We start from the raw sequence: 10,812 nt of genomic DNA, 5'->3' as shown, positions 1-10,812 counted from the left end.
ACAAGTGACCCCCAACGTCTTTCTTTCCTTTTAATTTTGTGATGCAATTTTTGACAATATTACCACTTGCAATAATTGACTGTCTTGGTTAGTTTGTGGCTTTTCCTGTTTTGAGTGATTATGTCCCACAATTTCAACTCACAACATCCTTGTAGGTAGATGGTGTGAGGATTGTGATGATGAGTTGTCTCAAAGGCAATTGGATTGTGACCATCCTTCTTTGGCACACAAAAAAATATGTTAAAATATTTATTTAGACATTCTTCTCTTTTCTTTTTTTCTCCCTTTTGGAATGGTAATAATTGATTAGCCTCCAAACTTTATTTTGATGTCAGATTCCCTTTCTGATTTAGGCTTTTTATTGGCAATGAGATTGTTTGTTGCATTGTGGCACTTTTCCCTCAATTTAAGGACTAGTTGGCAAAGCCCAAAAGTGGTTATGATGACCTATTTCTTTATAGACATTCACTTCATACAATCATAGAAAAAGATAAAAGCCCTCCTCCAGAATCAGTAAGCGTATCTTTTTGTTATCTCCCCATTTTTCTATCTACCAATTTTAGCTTGATTGGTTTTAGAAAAGAATAGCCTCATAGTTTCAATCTGTTTTGATTTAAACAGACTATTTTCAACTATTCCTCCCTATGCTATGTTGCCTATTCCTGCAAGATCTGAATCCACTATGATAAAATGTGATACTCTACTCAAGGACTTTTTATTTCTTTTCTTAAAAAAGAAGCATCATGTACCTTTTCAGTTAGTTAACTGATTCAAATTTTAATTTTATCACATTGAACATTGAACTTGAATGAATAGAATATAAAAGTTAGCATGAGCAGCATAATTAGTTTATTAAACCACCTAATAATTTAACTACGTAGTCCCTCTGGCCTCTACTAATGGCCACCCAGGCACCTTAAGTTTTGGCTTCTAATTGACTCTTGTTCTTTCTTTCCCCAGTTTTGGGGAAAAAAAATTAAATAACCTTCATAGATATGTGAATATTTCTACTTTTTTTTTTAGTAAAAATATTTTATCATGGATACCCTAAACCATATTTAAACAAAAATGTATATGAACTTTCTGTTCAAGTAATACTAAGAACAAGGAACTAAAGAAAATATCAAATATGTAGACAACATTCCTAGACGTCAAAGATAGTGATTTGTCATACTTTACACACTATAATATGAGCAATAAAATTGTAGATTTTTAGACAAAAAGCCTAAAACAATGTTTTATCAATGAAAAACTCGAACGTTAACAATAAAGGTTTGGATTTTGTTGTGGAAATGAATTCGGCATTCAAGTGTAAGTTTTAAGAGAAACATTAAGTCTGTTTCAACCCATAAAGAGTAAAACTCAGCTTCCTCACAACCTCTAGCATTAGTGAACTTCAAAGTTGTTCACATTGAAATCATAAGATCATCATTTTAGAACCACAAACAAAATGACTCAATGAAGGTTTACCACCATGAGTATAGTTCATTTGAAAAAGTTAGAATCTCAATGAACCTAAGATTTTATGTTAGAGATTAGTTGATGTGTTGTGGAGGCAGAAACAGAGGCAGAAGAATCCATCAGTCACTTACCCGTCAAGGTTTTTGGATTTTTTTAAAGCCTCAAGTCTTCTCTTTTCTTTGGTCAAAATAACTTTTTTGTTGTACCAATTTTCTGAACTGGCCTTGATTTAGACATTACATTAACGAAAATATTTATATATTTATATATAGTAAACCCTAACCAAATCTTGTGTTTTGTCGTTTCTTTTCTTACCTTTTCTTTTTTGGGGCAAAATTTCTTTAAAATTATCTTTTTTTTATTGTTTCTTATTTTCATTTTAGAATTATAAACAAGCAAACCATGTCTTTTTTTTTTTTAAGAAAATGTCTAATATAATAATTAATCAGAATAGTTTTTCATATTATTGTGGTGAATCCTACTTTTTTTCTTTTCAATTTCAAATATTTATAAATAATACAAACAACAATTTTACCTTAAATGTTCAATTTCATCGAATTTAGATGGATACTAGAATCGAAGAAAGAAAGTAAAAATTGTAAGCTCTATAATGTAATTTGACGAAATTAGAAATTTAGAGTTGATGATGTAACCAATGGAGTGTAGAGTAAAAACTAATATCAAATGTCTAATAAAATTAAATGAAGGATCCAACTCAAAACATCATATCCGATGTTTAATTAATATGTGAAAAATCCAATATTCATATCATATCATACTATGATGATTACATTAGAAAAATTAAAAGAAATAAATGTAGAAATTTTCACATGTGCTTTTTGGAAAGATAAAATAAAAAGGAAACCCAAAGTCACATTGTTTGTATTAAAAAAAGAAACAAAAATCTCTTGGAATCTCCCAACTCTATCCCTAATAATAATTTAGGGAAGTAGGAGAAGAGATAGTCCACGTTGGCAACATTTTTTGTCAGATTTTTCCATTATTTTAAATTCTACAAATCACAAAGAGAATAAAATACATTTTATTTAATTTTGAAAAAAAAAAAATTGGAAATTTTGAATCTCCTTTTATTCCCTTCATTTTAAAAAATATATTTTATATTTTTTCCACTTTAGTTCGGTAATTAAAATATGAATTATTTTTAACGTTTATAATTAATTGTATAATAAATTAAATATAGCAAAATTTATCAAAACTAAACTCTATCTTTGATAGAATAAGATGCAACGTCGAATTTAAATTTAGCTACATTTGTAAATCTTTTTTTTATTGTATTATATCTAATCGTACTATTATAAAATCATTATTATTATATTTACAAGGGTCGTTCTAAACGATTGGTTATTATCGTCTCCAATGATAGTTAGTTGTCAATTACTAAGTTAAATAGATAGCATAGACTTAAAGATGTAAGACCAACTTATATTGGAGCCACTACACATACTTAATTAAATGTAACAAAAAATGAAATGAGTAGATAATAGATATCAAAATAACAATGATCCTTGTAATTATATTTTTCTAAAGTAACTAACTAAAATAGATATTTAATCAACAAACATTCTCTAATCAAAAGGATAAAGATTTTGTATCCTCAAACTCAAAGAAATGAAAGGAAGTGAAAAAGAGAGATATTTTGAAAGGTGTTTGGGAATAAGGTTTAAATGTATAGACAAAATTTGTAGCTCTACCTGAAGAGGAAGAAGAAGAAGAAGAAGGATGTGTTTTTAAAAGAATAAAAAAAGGAAAAAGAAAAAGGTGAAAGAAAGAAATGGTTGGGAAGTGGAAGATAGTGGGAATTGGGAGAGAGAAAATATATATATATATGTGTTTGTGTATAATATATAGATGTGAAGAAGATGAACACAAGAGGACAATTATGATTGCATGAAAGAACAGACTGAAATGGGTTGGAGCCACCATTGCTTTTTCTTCTTTTTCTTGTAGCCTTACTAATCAAACTTACTATAATGGAAATTTGGCCCATTTTTTTCTGCCTCAAAGTTTGAAAACAAAACACTATATTGACCCCACACATCTTGGGCTCTATGCCTTCCACCTCATGATCCCCCTATCTTTATAATATATATATATATATATATATATATATCTCCCACTCCCACCATATACTTTTCTTCATTTTCACTATAGGGAAATGGATATCCAACCTTTGATTTTTTAGAACAAAAGTTCTGTCTTACCACTGCTGAATTACATTCACTTTAGTCATAACATCTAAGCTGACTCAATTTTATAATCCTTTCGATTGAGTACAACAAAATATGTTTTTAAAGCTTCATTTTGTGACCGTTTTAGATTATTTTTTATAATCATATGAGTTTTTGTTTTATAAAGTTAAGTAAGGTGAATACTTAAAAATCAAATTTTGAAAAGATTTATAAACTAATCTTGTCTTGTAAACATATAGAGTAAGATTGGATTATAAAGATATTTAATGGTTGAATGAGACTTCATTTTAGTGATTCGATGTTCAAGAAATTAAAACAAACAAAAAATCAAGTCTGAATTTGATAATTATTTTGTTTTTGCTTTTTGGTTTTTGAAAGTTTAACTTACTCGATGTCTTGAAATTATTTTACACACATCATTCTTTTAAGTAAAATAGTTAGATTCTAAGTCAAATTTAAAAGAAAAAAAAAAACAAAAACAAACTAAGTTTTTACCAACTATTATTTTATCTTTTAAATTTTAGCTTGGTTTCGAAAACATCGGTAAAAAGTCGACGACAAATTAATAAATTCAAAGGTGAAACGAGTGTACGTAGACTTAATTTTCAAAAATAATAAACCAGAAACCAAACGTTTACCAATAAACCAAATGATTATTAAACAAAAACATTCTTCCTCAATTTTTTATATTTAAAAGTTAAACTTATAAAAAAATACTTCTTATTTGTTTTTAAAACTCTCCAATATTTGTTAAAAAATAATTGAAAAATAGAAAGAAAACATTTACACTTCAAATATAAAACCAAAATAAGAACCAGTACGAAAGAAAACCTAAAATTTGGCTTACATCTTAAAAACATTCCTACAAAATTGATACAAACCTTAGGACATTATAAAAAGAAATAGTATTTTAGAAAATTAATTTTCAAAAACCAAAATAACATTAAAAAAAGAAAAAAGAAAAAAAATCAAATGGTTACATCTAAAATAATGTTTACAATATTTACATTACTCTTCTTTCTTTTTGTCATATATTTAAATAAATCATCATAAGAGAAACCAAGGGAAGTTTTTGGTGTAGGTCTTAGACCACTCTTTAGTCACATCACAATCACATCTCATCAAAAAGGAAAGAAAGAAAGAAAGAAAGAAAGAAAGAAAGAAAAGCTAAAATAATTATTGGATTTTTTAAATATAATAAAGTATGATAAATGGATCAGTCAATAGTCTAATTCTTTAGTTACATATAAAAATTAAAGTTATATAACTTTAAAAAGTTATAATATATCTAAATCTTACTCACTTGACTTCTCATCAGCTTTCCTGCTTAGCTTCTCTTGGTTCCAAAGTATCATAATTTATATCCTTTTAATTTAATTAATCTTTTAGTCTTCAAATTCTATATTTGAGTCGTCACGATGTATAAAACTTTTTCACTTTATTATTCAAAAGAATATTACAATTTAAAAAATGGTGAAGATTTGGAACTAAAAGTTGTCTTAATTAATGGACTGTGATGTTGAAGTTGGTACAAAGGGTTTGAAAGTTTTTTAGCTTAGAATCAAATGAAATTAAGGAAATGCTAATCTAAATTGATGAAATTTTATAATTAAGCCCTTTAATTCTTGAAAATATTCACAATCATGGTTGCAAATCCTAACTTTTAAATCATATGATTTTGTAACAATTTAATCTCATTTTTTTCTCAATTGAAATAGATGTAATATTAAAGCATTAGAAAAACATAGATTTTTACGTCAATGTTGAAGTCATTTCAATTTGAAGGTAACACAAATAATTGGATCTTAAAATATACAAATTTGATTGATATATTTTATATTAATTAGGATTTGCATGTTTTGATCATCGAAAATTTGCATACATAATTTTATTGTTTAGAAAACACATCGAGAAAAATTATATAGGAATTATAAATGAGTGAGTTATTATAATCTTAGGTTATTATGGTTGAGTTATAATATAGTTTGTGTTTGAAATATAGATTACTTTAGTTTGAGTTATAAAAAAAATAAAAGAATGTCAAATACTAAAAATTATAGCAAATTGGAGGTTTTAAAAATAGTGTTTATCATAGTTAATTGAGAATATTTAAATAGTGTTTAATGTAGTCAAAAGGTCATTATTATAGTCTTGTATAATCTTCGTCCCAAACGGTCTTTTAGTGTTCTCACAATCTTTATAAAATAGATGAACTACTCCATTCGTTGTTAGTTAGTTTTGAGATGAAACCATATATGTTATCTAATATGGTTTAATGTCCACTAAACCCAAATAGGCATTCGATTAAAAAAGTAGATTTGATTCAAGAATGATGAACGTAAAGCGACACCATCTTGATGTGATATAGATGAACTATTCTCTCTGATTATTAGTTAATTTAGAGATCAAGTCCATGTTATCGATAAATATCTATTTTTCTCCAAATTACTTATAGATTTTTAATTTGGTGTTTGACATAATTGTCGATTGATATTTTGAGTAAGATAAATATTGATGGTAGATATTGAAAGAAAAATTAAAACATGAATAATTGTTTGTTTTATTAAGCACTTAATGACAGACAATGCATGTCATCTTTTGTTCCAATATTTAAAAAAAAAAAAAAAGATTTCATAAATAGCTCCAAATAATATTTTAGCAAGAATTAAATTAGATAGTCATTTTGGGACCGATACCCAGTCAACCATCGAATAAAAATCATCAATCAACTAATTCTTCCTCAATCAATTTGAAATGATTTCAGATTTTTCTAATTCAATTTTACTTAAACACCACATTTTAAAGGAAAGTGATTGTGGGAGGAGTTGACCATTTCAAGATTACACAAACACATCGTATTAAGTAGTATGCAAAACTAATATGGTATTGAGAGGATGATAGAGAAGTGATTTCGAGGAGTTTTGGACTATTGAGACTTGAAAGTGCATTCAAACATATTATGCAAACATCATATGGTCTAAAAATATGAAAGCTTTATGTTTGGTCATATTATATATAGTCTCTATACAAACAAAACCCAATGTCTTTGTCTAATATCTGTTACCCCATCAGTATCAATATCACTTTTGGTTACTTCAATGTGTTGATGTCATTCTCCTTTCTCTTAAGCTTTTTTTCGTTATTTTTCCTGACCTACAATAAAGATTTTATTGATAACCAAAATTTCATACGGGTACATAGCTATCAACAATATTATACTAGTTTTAGCTCTTTGAAAAATTATTAGTATTAATAAGAATAATATTTCTCTCCCACTAATTAAGCTTGAGTTTATAAGTTGAGACAAAACAAATGTGATGTTTGTTTGACTTTTATGTACGTTAAGTAAGTATAGAAGAAAGTAAGTTTAGTTTGTAAGCTCAATTATACACCATGTTTTGTTTTGAATTGAAATAAACTTATTGTAAGGACAATATAATTTATATTTATATGTACAATTTGTATGATATTGTCTACTTTGTACATAAATTCTTGAAATGTCCTATATCAATAGAAATAATTATTCAGATTAATTATTTCCACATTTTCCTAACTAATGTGATGTTTTGTTTATACCCAACAACAAGCTCATATATCAAACAAAATTCAATTTTTTGAACACATCACACACGTTACCAAGATTTATGTGGAGAGACAATAAGGATAAAGAAAATAAATTGAGAGGTACCTTAACAACAAGGGGTTAGGATCAAGTTATGGATTTGGGAGAATAAGAGAAAATGAAAACGAAAATATTAAAGCAAAAGACAAACAATAACTAAGCAACGTTAATTGTAACCAAATTCTTCCTAACTCTAAATGCACAAGGTGGGAAAGAAACGTTATCTAAAAAGATATATTTTGAGATCAAAGAATATAATACCCTTAAGAAGAGGCCAAAGTTATAATGAAATGAACAACTATGTTCACCTTTTAATGGACGTGTGACAAAAATGAACATTAACAAAGTTTTTTCAGCAAAAAGAATATCCTCAATTAGAATCTCAATTTCAGCTAAACAAACAACTTCCCTATGGAGGAGTTTAACAATGTTCAACACATTAATAAACTCAATTTCAATAGGAGGGTATTGTTACGTACCAAACAACTCCCGCTCAATCACACGTGAACCTTCTAGAAGCTTTTCAATTTCCAAAACTCAGATGCCCGTGGAGACCAGAAAGAAAAGAGGAGGGGGAGCTTGATTGGAACTAAGAGAAAATCTTAATTTGAGTCACCCACTAAATTCAGTAGCTAGGAGTTGACTTTGATCTTGAAAGAAACAATGTCAGTTATTCCTCTCATGAAGCATATACCTCGTTTATGAAATTTCACAAGCTCCAAATAATAAACAATGCACTTTTCAGGTCTTCTCTCAAACACACATCCGACAAGCTTGATCTTAAAAGAAACAATGTTAGGTGTTTCTTTCTTGAAGCGTAGCTCTCGTTTATGAGATTTCAAAAGCTCCAAAGAATAATAAATGCACTTTTTAGGTCTTTCCCTCAAACATACACACCACAATCATTTTTAGTACTCATTAGGAGCTCACCTGCTCTACCTACAACAAAGGAGCTATTGTAATTAAGAGTACAAGAAAATGTCTCTCCCACATAGGATGCTTATCTATATGTATGAGAGGGATTGTTACCCAACTTTATCATAAGGAAACTCTCGATAATTGAATAGATACTTTCCCTTCATAACTCTAGCTAGTAGGCAATATCAATCTTTGACAGATTTTGGATTATTAATTTTTGTATACTTCAGTTTATATGATAAGTATTTGGTGGATCTTTTTGTAATTTGGTTTGTATATTGGTTTGGCTTTTAATTAATTTAGTATTTGATTAATTGTTTAGATTATTTTAGCATTTGTTGGATTATTTTTAGTTAATTTAGTATTGGATGACTTCTTAAATATCAATTAGAATAGTATTTAGTTGAATACTTGTCCTGTCAGTTTATTTTAGTATTTGTTGAAATTTTTTATTGGTTGAATTGGATATTGTTTTAGATTAAGTGCCTATATTAGTTTAACAATTTCTACTTTCCAAGAATATGGAAGTCAATTTAATTAAATAATACTTAGATAATTAATATTTTCGTGCATCAATCGAGTAATTGAAATGTTGCTTTATTTTTAGAAAATGCGACAAGTCTTTCGGACTTATACATAATTTGGATGTCACCTTATTAACCTTTGTAGAAAATTTTACTATCCATATTTATTGAAATGATTTGCTTCAAATAAATATTAAAAAAATCAACTACACGTAGACCCCTTGTATTGAACAATTTATTCATATAAATTAATTTTATGTCAATGCAAATTTAACGAACAAACAATGAATCTAATGATTTCACGCAATAGGAATTATCAATACCTTCATTTAACTCTAATATTTACTAATAACCACCGTATAGTACATCAAAAGAAATATATATGTGTGCATGCAAGTGCAACCCTATTACCAAAACTACTATTCAAAATTGTCATGATGTTTGATGAGATTAATTAAAAGTGAAATTCTAAGAACACTTTAAATTGCTTTTAGAAAAAGCAGACACTTTTACTTTCTTTTTCTTTTTAAATATTGTTTGAATTACATAAGAAGTGTGATATGCATGGTAGACATTTAACTTTAAAATACAATTTTTTTTACATTTACATGGTGATGAACATAAAAATTCAAAAAGCTAATATATATAAGTTTGAACAAATATGGGATGAGATTCTTTCAAAAGCGCACCATCCTCATCCCATTGGTATCAAATCACTTCAATCCTCGTGAACATTATATTTAATTGAGGATGCTTACATATCCATTATTACATTCTCAAATTACCTCTTCAAAAATAATATGGAATCATTATAATAAATAATACTATTTGTCTGTGTAGATCTTAATTAATTTCTCGTCTTTCACTTAAATCCCACATAAATATACTATTTTTTTTTTATGCTAAATTTCAAATAATGTCTTTTATTTTCTTAAGATATTATTTCTTTCCAAAGTTGAAATATGTAGTACATTTTATTTTGATTTTAGAAAGTTTTCAAAACTATCATCATATTAGAAGTGTGTTGAATAAAAAGATAAGTCATGAAAACAATGGCTTAGAACAAACAAAAAATTATTAGAAATTGAGCTTTGTCGTCACATTCCTATATTTCAATTTTTGTTTGAAATTATTTACTTTAAAAATAGTTCAAAACATTTATAATGTTTGTCAAAAACAAAATTACAATTTTTAAAAGAATATGGAAGGTTGTCAAGTTTAATTTTAATTCATATGTACAAACAATTAATTAGTTTGTTTCAATGGTCTTGAGAAAAATATTTCTTTTTTTTTTTTTTTTTTAACTTTCGACGTGTAAAATACACTTCAAAATGTATTATTTCAAACATATCCTAAACCTATCGATGAATGGGTTTGGGTAAAAAGAAAAATGTTGTTTTTTACCACAAAAATTGTCATATGTCCCCCTTTTTTTTTCTCTCTTTAAAATTGGAAATTCAGTAAAACAAAAAGAAAAGGGGGTTTGATGGCTCATTGAGAATGAAAGAGTAACAATATCACATGGGTTTTGGTTGTTTAATTAATGTGGATCCCATTTTACTCACTGACATACAACAATTTTTCTAGATTTAGCATAAATTAGATTTATAAATTCCAAATATTATATATATATATATATATATATATTATAAATATGTAGACATAATTGAGAGAAGTGAAGTTTTTTTCTTAAGAAAAATAATAATAAGAAAAAAGAGATAATTTGAATGAAAAAGATGGTTGTGTCTTGGCGTGCAATTTAGAGAGCGTGACATTCGTCTAATTTTTGTCATTAATTACAATGCCTAAGAGAATACACATAAAGTTTTAAATGATGACATTCTTTTTAATGATTTCTATTTCCTTTTCCATTGCAAAATAATGGTTATTTTTAGTCAGAGCTTAAGTATCCTTTTTAGTTTTTAAAATATTTTTACATGAAGTATAAATATTTCATCGAAAATTCTACGTTTTACAATTTTCCAATAATATTTTAAATAAAATCCAACAACAAATTCATCTTAACCATTTAGTTAAATACTTATTTGATTTTACTTTCTCAAATGATTGAATTGAA

The sequence above is a fragment of the Cucumis melo genome, chromosome 12 (genome assembly GCF_025177605.1).
Source record: "Cucumis melo cultivar AY chromosome 12, USDA_Cmelo_AY_1.0, whole genome shotgun sequence".
In the NCBI taxonomy this organism is placed as follows: domain Eukaryota; kingdom Viridiplantae; phylum Streptophyta; class Magnoliopsida; order Cucurbitales; family Cucurbitaceae; genus Cucumis; species Cucumis melo.
Note: the sequence above shows the minus strand (reverse complement) of the source record.